At 45.5% G+C, this 8,607-nt stretch overlaps 1 pseudogene; it reads right to left on the bottom strand.

The window, feature by feature from the left end:
* Window positions 1-1,960: 1,960 nt before the first annotated feature.
* Window positions 1,961-2,485, bottom strand: LOC103558767 (large ribosomal subunit protein uL24-like; annotated as a pseudogene).
* Between the last annotated feature and the right edge of the window lie 6,122 nt (window positions 2,486-8,607).

Here is an 8,607-nt window from a genome sequence, read left to right as displayed (position 1 = left end):
ACTCATGGCCTCCTTGCTTTTCTCTGTAGGTCTGCTCCCTCATCACTTGTTTACCACAAGCAAACAGGTAGACCCAACTCTATGTCTATGTTTACTTTTAGCATCAGATTCCACTGCTGAGAACCTCTTTCTGTTGGAATTTCTTAGTTCAGATTCCAGAAAGGGAATTCGATTGGTCATCCTCATCTGTTTGTGCCAGGTTGCGACATCATAGCTCCCTGGCCAGTTTTCAGATTCTTTGCCTTGGATCAGGAGTCCACCCTGATTCTGTCATCTAGGGTCTGGCAGGGGTGACAATTGAGGGAGAAAGTCACGTGTCACAAAACATAGCTGCATAAGGGCTGCCTCTTCTGCATGGATAGTGGCTGGGGCAGTAATAGTGACTGATGCATCTGATACCACCATCCAGGCTTCCATACAGTGGGCTGCTTATCCCATGGTGTGGGAGAGAGGCCTGAGAAGGGCAGAGTATCTTCATCCCCAAGAAATATGAGAGGATGAGGAAGCCACGGTCTACCATCCTTGGGAGAAAAAGAGAGACCAAACCTCCTCTGTTATCCTTGTGGTTCAATGAAATTAGTTCAGGCCCAGATCAGGAGGCCTGATTCTCACTTCAGCCCTGACAGAAAAAGGCAGTTGGCCCTTCACATCTCTGAGCTTCACCACAGCGTTTAACTAGACTTTCTCCAGGGTTCCCTTTACCTGCAAATTCCCACTCCACAACTGTAGTGTAGTGGTCAGGAGAGACCTGGGTATGACACTGGTTTCCTCTCTTCCTCTTGCACCTCAAAAGTTGAGTCTTAACCCAGTGGACTGAGTGATCCTGTTAAAACATTAGTTGATCAAGCCACTCTTCTGATCAAACTCTCTAAGGGCTTCTTAGCTCATTTAGGTTTAAAGCCAAAGTGCTAATGTGGCCTAGAAGGCCCTGCCTGCTCCTGTCCCCTCATGTCTTCTCTAGTCTCACCTCCCACTTACATCTCCTTGCTCTACTCCAACCACAGTCCCTCTTGCTGGTCTTCAAACATGCGGAGTGTACTTCTGCTTCAGGCTTTTTACACTGCTGTCCCCTTGGCTGGGAATATCCTTCTCCCAGATAGCCACCTGATCCCCTCTGACCACTCAGGAGTAGAGCAGCCTCCCACACTCCCAATCCCGCTTCCCCTGTTCTAGTTATATGCATGGTCCTTGAGGCCACAACAACTGGTATCTTTATTAATTTGTTCATTGCTTTCCCCCACGCACACACACACGCACACACTAGAATAAAGGCTTTAGGGGAGCAGGATGTTCTCACAGATCCTCAGTGCTCAGAACAGTGTCTAGCACACATCTGTTAATTGAATGTCTAGACACATAAATCCGTAGGTGTTGGGGACACTGTCATCTTTTGGCTGTCAATATCCTCTCTTGTGTGTGGTATTTCTTGGACACACAGCCTACCTCCCACTGTAGAAGCCACTGAGTGTGGATCCTATTCATCTTGCCCCCTGGCAGCCAGGGTGTGGGCATGTGACCTTGGTTCAACCAATCAGATCCCAGCCTGGGACTTTGGCTCAGAGTCGAGTGGCGCAAACCCTGAGAACTCTTAATCTTCATCTACAACAGCTGCCACACGCCCAGGGCGTCACTCCTGGGCTCCATGGCGAGTCTCCTACTGCTGTTTCTGTTGGCTCCAGCTTCCTATGCATTCCACGAGCCTCTGATAATCTTCCAAGAAATTGCTTTTCTGCTGAAGAGAGCCAGAGTAAATTTCTAGAGCTTGTAACCAAGAACCCTGACCAGAACAATAGGTGTCATTAATTTGGGGTTCCTCAGAGGTCGCTGTCATACTCTTTCTTTTCGCTGTTTTGAGTTGCCTAATTCGTCCATCGGTTTATCTCAAAGAGTGGTTTATATGTTTATATGAGAAATGCTGTATATGAAACAGTTTGGGGTTTTATTTGATCAATTTCTTGACTTTTTTTTCTTTGTTTTAAGTTTTTAATGAAAGCCATAGATAAGATTACTTTATTCCTGCATTTTCTCGATTGTTTCTTCCTTATATTTGCCCTTTTCCTTTCCTACTTGGCGAGATTTGGCTTTACGTTCAAGGATCTTTTTGCGGTCTTTGTCCAGTTTTAGTCTAGTAATAGCCACCTTGCTCAGGTGAATGCCCACGTGCACAGTTGTGCCATTAGCCTTCTCCCGCTGCACTCGCTCAATGTAGATGACATATTTCTTCCTGTAAACCTGGACTACTTTGCCAATTTGCTGCCCTTTGTAGTGTCCTCATACAACCTGAACTTCATCATCCTTACGGATGGGCATGGACCGAACATTGTACTTCTGTCTCAGCTCTTTGGAAAGAGGGGAAGACATAATCTTCCTGCGAATGTGGGAAGGTGCATTGAAATGCCGTTTACGGTTCTTGCTCCGGTCAGCAGTCACAAAGGGGTTGAACTTCATTTTGGCCGAAGGCGCCTGAGCGGTGGCCGCAAAAAGAAAGAGCTCTTGACTTGTTTTAGAAGGGCTTGTAGCCTTATTAAATGAGCTCCTTGAAAGAGTGACACGGTCTTGTTCTTGTTCAGCTTTACAACCTCCAGGGTACCTGGCAGGGTCTAGAGCGTTACTCAGCTCACATTTCTGGGGTTGGAATCAAAACTGGGGAGCCTGAGTTAGACAGACTTGTCAGGCTAAACTTCCGCATTAAGGGATAGGTCAAAGCATGAAACTCCTCAACAGCAATTCTCTCTGGGTGATGTTAGGAATGGTCATAGGCATCTCCCTCTTATACCTCTTAGAGGGTCTTGATATTGTCTGCTACACCACTGAGCCCGTTGTAGAGTCTCAGAAGGAAATTTTTTTCTAGTCTCAGTACCCATGCTTCTCTTGAATTACTAGTTTATTTTGAGTTTTTGACTTTTGGACTTTATGAGTCACACAAGTTATTCATTCTCACAGGTGTGTAGTTGGCATTTTGGACGGGACAATTCTGCTCTGGAGGACTGTGGTATGCATTGCAGGACATTTAGCCGCCCTAACGCCACTCACTAAATGTAAGAAGCAGCCCCAAGTCATTGTGAAAAAATCAATGTGCCCTAATGGTTCCCCCTTCCCTTCCCTCCAGATGGGTGGAAGCTGAGGCTATGTTTTCCTCTTTTCTTTGACCATTAGGAAGCCCAGCGCCAAATCTGGCAAATGCCTTTAAGAACTACAAAGGCTCTCATAACAGGCAGATTTTATACTATCCTCACAAAAAGAATATTTTCATTTTTCTTTCCTTGTTCTATTTTTGGTTGAATGTTCTTATCCTGTTTTTGTTCATTTTCTACAAATTATATGCATTTTTGTAAGCCTCCTCAAATCTTTTTTTAACAGGATGGAGTCCAAGTAAATAAATAAAATAGTATAAAATTGTTTGGAAAGTGTCTGTTGTTTGTAGATGCTTTTCTTTATATGTGACATCTGTGCAAGTCTCTTGCTCGAGTTTTTCTTTCCTAAGATGCTTCGGGAATAAAAGCACTTACAGAAACACATCTATTTCTAGGTCTGTTGCACCTAGAAGTGCCGTAAGGGAGGCCTTCTGCGTGCTGATAATCTCAGTCAGTTGTAAAGCGGCTCTTCAAAGATGATCTGTTGGGTATGGGCAGGAGAAATAAAAAAGGAAATCCCATAAAAGAAACAGCAGCATCTATCTGGAGAAACCCACTAGCCCAGGAGGAGAGGAAGAATAAAGATGTCGTCTTACTCTTGAAACTGCAGGAAAGCCTATTCCGGGTGGAATGTAACTCCCCAGACATCTGTTGGTGACATCTACAGCCAGACATGCATCATTGGAGGCATCTGTAAATTATATGGGGGACAGTTTAATGACCGACAAAGCAGCACATCCAGCCAGCACAGATAGCATCTTTGAAATAAGCCGAGAGAATTAATTTAGGTGGGAGAGGAGAGAGCGGTGAGGTGGATGAGTGGGTGACAGGGCTCTATAGGAAGCATCCCTTGGAAATAATAACCCTGGAGGCAGGGGCAGGATGGAGGGAAGGAAGTAGTGCAGCTTTGTGTATTTCAGGGAGGGTTAAGCAGGGGACAGGAGGAGGCCAGCGCAGCCTAGAGGAACAGAGGAGGAAACGGTCCTTTCAAAAAGGAGGAAAGTGAAAAAAGAAACTAGATTCCAAAGAACAGAAGCCGGTTCCTCCCTCTAACCCCCATCCCATTTAAGAGGAATAAGTAGGAAAAGTAGCAATCCATTATGGTCAACTCTAAATGCTCTCCTAAAAATATTCTAAGACATCAGTTGTCAAGTTTTCATTGTTGAAATCTTTTTATTTTCCAAATGAAGTTTATGCAGAGTTCCCTAGAATGTAAGCCCCATGAGGGCAGGGATTTTTGTCCTGTGGTTCACTCTTGTAGCCCCAGCACCTGTCACCTAGTAGGCACTCAACGCATGCTTGTTAAATGGGTGACTGACTGAATGGATGAGTGAGTAGGTATTCAACCACATAGTCGGACTGAGAAGGATGATCACCTTTCTGGAAGTTACTCGAGTTCCTTAAAGAAAGAACCTTATTGTAGAGAAATCAGGTCGCCTGAGGGAAGAAGGCAGCCAGGAGACGACTAAAGGCTTTGTGTAAGTGATAAACCTGAACTCGATAGTGGGGAGATGGGTTGCAAAGGGAGAAGAATGGAGAAACCATGTGACAGGGCTTGTTATGAATAGTCAAGACTAGTACTCCTCAATTATAGGCCTTACCATTATCCTCGATTCTCCGGTAAAAATTTAGTCCGGATATCTGCCTTATGTATGATATTGGGAAGGATATCAAGAGGAAAGGGGCTGAATTCTTTGTTTGGGTCAATACCAAGAAGGAGATAAAAAATGACAATAATAAAAAGCTGTATGACCCAGACTGACAAATTCAGCAAAAACAAAGTAGAGGTGACTAGGAAGAGGCGAGCCTCTAAGAAGATGAAGGAATCTTAGGAGGACCCTATTTTCCTTCCTGGTTGTACAATGGGGGTTTGGGCTGACCTTGTCTGGATGTTAAAGGATTGCTGATATCAGCGATACATAGAAAGCACTTGAAAGAGCTACTGGGGATGAAAAGAGACACCCTGTGATATTGTGATTTATAATAAGAAATATGTATTTGGTCTTCATCCCTGTTTCTGGCACAGAGCTCCTAAAATCCTTGGGATATCCTAAATGATGAGAGTGACAGAGGTGTCTTTTCTTAATTTAATGAGGTGACTTTTGGACCCTCCCTAAGGATGGAGCTGGAGAGCCAACCGTGTGACTAGAGAGTTGGAACTTTCAGTCCCACCCCTGACCTCTAAGGAGGGGAGAAGGGCTGGAGGTTGAATCAATTGCCAATGGCCAGTGACTTAATCAATCATGCCTATGCAATGAAGCCTGCACAAAACCCTCAAAGACGGGGCTCAGAGAGCTTCCGGGTTGGTGAACCAAGAACACTTCCATATGCCACTATGCCAGACCCAAACTCTACAAGGACAGAAGCTCCCTTGTTTGGGTCTTTGTCTTATGTATCTCTTCATCCAGGTGTTTATTCATATCCTTTGATATCCTTTGTAATAAATTGGTACTCTAGTGAGTAAACTGGTTTGTTGAATTCTGTGAGCCACTCTAGCAAATTAATCAAACCCAAGGAAGGGGTTGTAGGAACCTCTGATTTATAGCCATTCAATTAGAAGTACAAGTAACAACTTAGACGTGATTAGCATCTGAAGTCGGGGGCAGTCTTGTGGGACTGAGCCCTTAACCTGTGGAATCTGATGCTATCTCTGGGTGGAGAGTGTCAGAATTGAGTCGAATTGTAGGACAACCGGCTGGTGTCACAGAATTGGTGATGTGGGGAACCCTCCCCCCACACTTGGGAATTGGGTGCAGAATCCTTACACCTAGAAGTCTGCTTCCTCCGCCAGTCTGCCTTCTCACTGTACCCTCCCTCCCTTTGGACCTTTTAAGAGCTGAGAACAGAGAAAGGAGAAGGAAGTTCGGGAGGCTCAGGGGTGGGAGGAGGAGATGAGCTGTGTAATGCGGCACTGGGTTTTGGATCCAGGACCATGTTGTGGTGGGGGATATTCCTGAGATAGTTAGAACCCCAGTTCCCAAACCAGAAATGCATCTCATTTCCTTATCTATAAAACTGGGTCTTTAAGGCCAGGGTGATTGAAGGTTTGTAGGTTTTTGTATTAAGAGAGAGGCACAAAACTGGTGGTGTCTAGACCCCTCCCTGGCTAAGACGCCTTCCTGACACCAGCCTTGAAATGTGGAGCATTAAAATTCATACCTCAGGCAAAATTAAAAATGCCTCTCCTCCTCTAGTGGTCCTTTGGGGTCACTTGCAAATTGTCAAAGCAGCAAATTTTAAATTCTTAGCTCTAAACTTGTACCTAAAAAAAAAGTCCCCCAAACAGTAACAAAAATCCCCAGCTGCAAAGGGTCCGTTGTGAGTCCCATTCTTGTCAGCTGGTTGTTGGAGATGTTGTCCTGGAATGTCAGGACCGGAACGTCCCAGAATGATAGCCACTAAGAGACCTCTTTTCTATTCTCCCTCACACACAGCACCTATTTCCAGTTAGAGGCTGCTTACAGCAAGGAAAGGGCACGTGGGAAAATAACTTAACTAGATATCTTTAAATAGGCCCTGGAAAGATGCCTGATTCCTTTACATATGAGAGCAGAGAGCGACCTGAAGAAGTGGGACACAAGGCCTGATGTAAACGGAGAAGTCTGTGGGGCAACCGCCATTGGCTGTGAGGCAGCTCCCTCTCTTCCTCCCCCCCTCCTCTGCTCCTCCTTGATGTTCAACTTGCTCCAGTGGCCTCTGGCAACACAGTGTAAACGATCTGCTTGATGTGAGAGGAAACTAATCCCCAAGCCCTGCTTCCCACATTAATGTTAATCTTCTTGAGCAAATGTGGCTAACGGGGTGGGCTTGCACCTCAGGGCAGTCATTTCCATTCCCTCCCACTGCACAGGAACTGAGTAGCAAAGAACCCGGTTGAGGAAGAGAAAGTGGGGGAAACATGGCTGAAGGAGGAAGAGAAGGGAGGGGCCAGGTATACCCAAAGGATGAGGAGTTTAGAAGTAGGCAAGACAGGGTTGGGTGCTCCACTCCCATTTCTTGGCACCCAGAAGGAAGGACAGAGAAGAAGCTCAAGGTCATTCACTTAAGATTTGGTTCCACTCAGTCACTCACTTGTTTGTTAAGTCCATGAAACAGGTGCATTGTAGATACTGGGCACATGAAATTGAAAGAAATTGTATTTCCCCTTAAGGAGTTCACAGCTGAGAGACAGACATTTTTTCATAAATGGAACATTGGCTTGCAATGTGCCAAGTGCAGTTCATTCATTTATTGATCACCTACTACTCAGTGGACGCTGTTTTTGGCTCTGGGAAGGTGTGTTCAAAGGGTGTTATGGGAGCCCCTGGGAGGGTGGGGCATCTAATGCCTCACCTCGGAGTCTCCCTTGACAGCCTTAGTCCCCTTTAAGGGCCGGAATCCCTTTATTTGTCAGAATCTTCTTCCTCTACCAGCAACGAGCCCTGGGAAAGTGCAGCTGTGGGGTGATGAGGGCATGGCGGAGGGCCTGGCCATGCAGTGGGCTAAAAGGCCACTGCTCTGGCCGCACTGCCCTTGAGAGTGACTTCCCAGTGGGATATAGACATGCAGTTGACATACGCTTATTCCAAGCTTAACATGAGACCTAGACAAGTTTGGGGGGGGGGGGTAGGTAGCAATGATGAAAACTAGACTTGCAACATAGTGAAAATACCTTTGTTTGTTTTTAAAAAGGCCATTTAATCTCCATTTAAAAATACTATAGGTTGGCATTTTCCAAACTCAGTCTGAAGAACCCTTGTATCTCTACAGAAATTTTTTAAAAAAAATTATATCTATGTTTTGTGTTAATTTTTGATCTGTCAATTAAAAGCAAACCAGTTTTCTTTTAACTGCAGAACTGCTCAGTGCCTTGGCTGTGATAAAGGACCCTGTGACTCTCCAAGAATGTAGAGAATCTCAAACTCGCTTGTGTAGAACCTATTGAATTTGGTGAGACTTCTGGTGCTCAGAAGAATATAGGCTGTGAAATGCAGCTCTGATATTTTGGGAAGTTTTGGGCTACCATGGTTTATATTGGTGTGTGTCCCTTGAATTGTCCTTGAAAGAAACATGTATTAGGCGCTTAGCAGATATGCACAATAAGAAGACCTGGGCCTTCGTGGAACCTAAAGCAGTTTCTGAGGGCAGGGACTGAGTGACTTTTCTTTAGCTTCCTTTTATTAACATTAATAATCCAGGACAATCGGTTCCCTGCCTTTGCCCAGAATCCACACAGTGGACGGCAGTGCCTGTCTACCCTTCTGCCGAAAGCCGTATCTGTCCTTTCCACTGTAATCCTCACATGACTGAGGAAGTCCTCAGCAGCACGGTCATTTATATGGATCTCCTCTTGTAGCCTGCTGCAAGCAAGGGTCATGCCCCAGGACATTTGCAGGATGCTGCTTCTCCAGTGGCCTGGAACTGTCCCTCAGGTGGTGAAATCCCCACGCTAATGGACCCAAGGTTGGGAGCACCGGCTGAGTCCTAGACCTCT

Source organism: Equus przewalskii, chromosome 22 (assembly GCF_037783145.1).
Source record: "Equus przewalskii isolate Varuska chromosome 22, EquPr2, whole genome shotgun sequence".
Lineage (NCBI taxonomy): Eukaryota > Metazoa > Chordata > Mammalia > Perissodactyla > Equidae > Equus > Equus przewalskii.
This window is presented reverse-complemented; position numbering and strand designations above follow the sequence as displayed.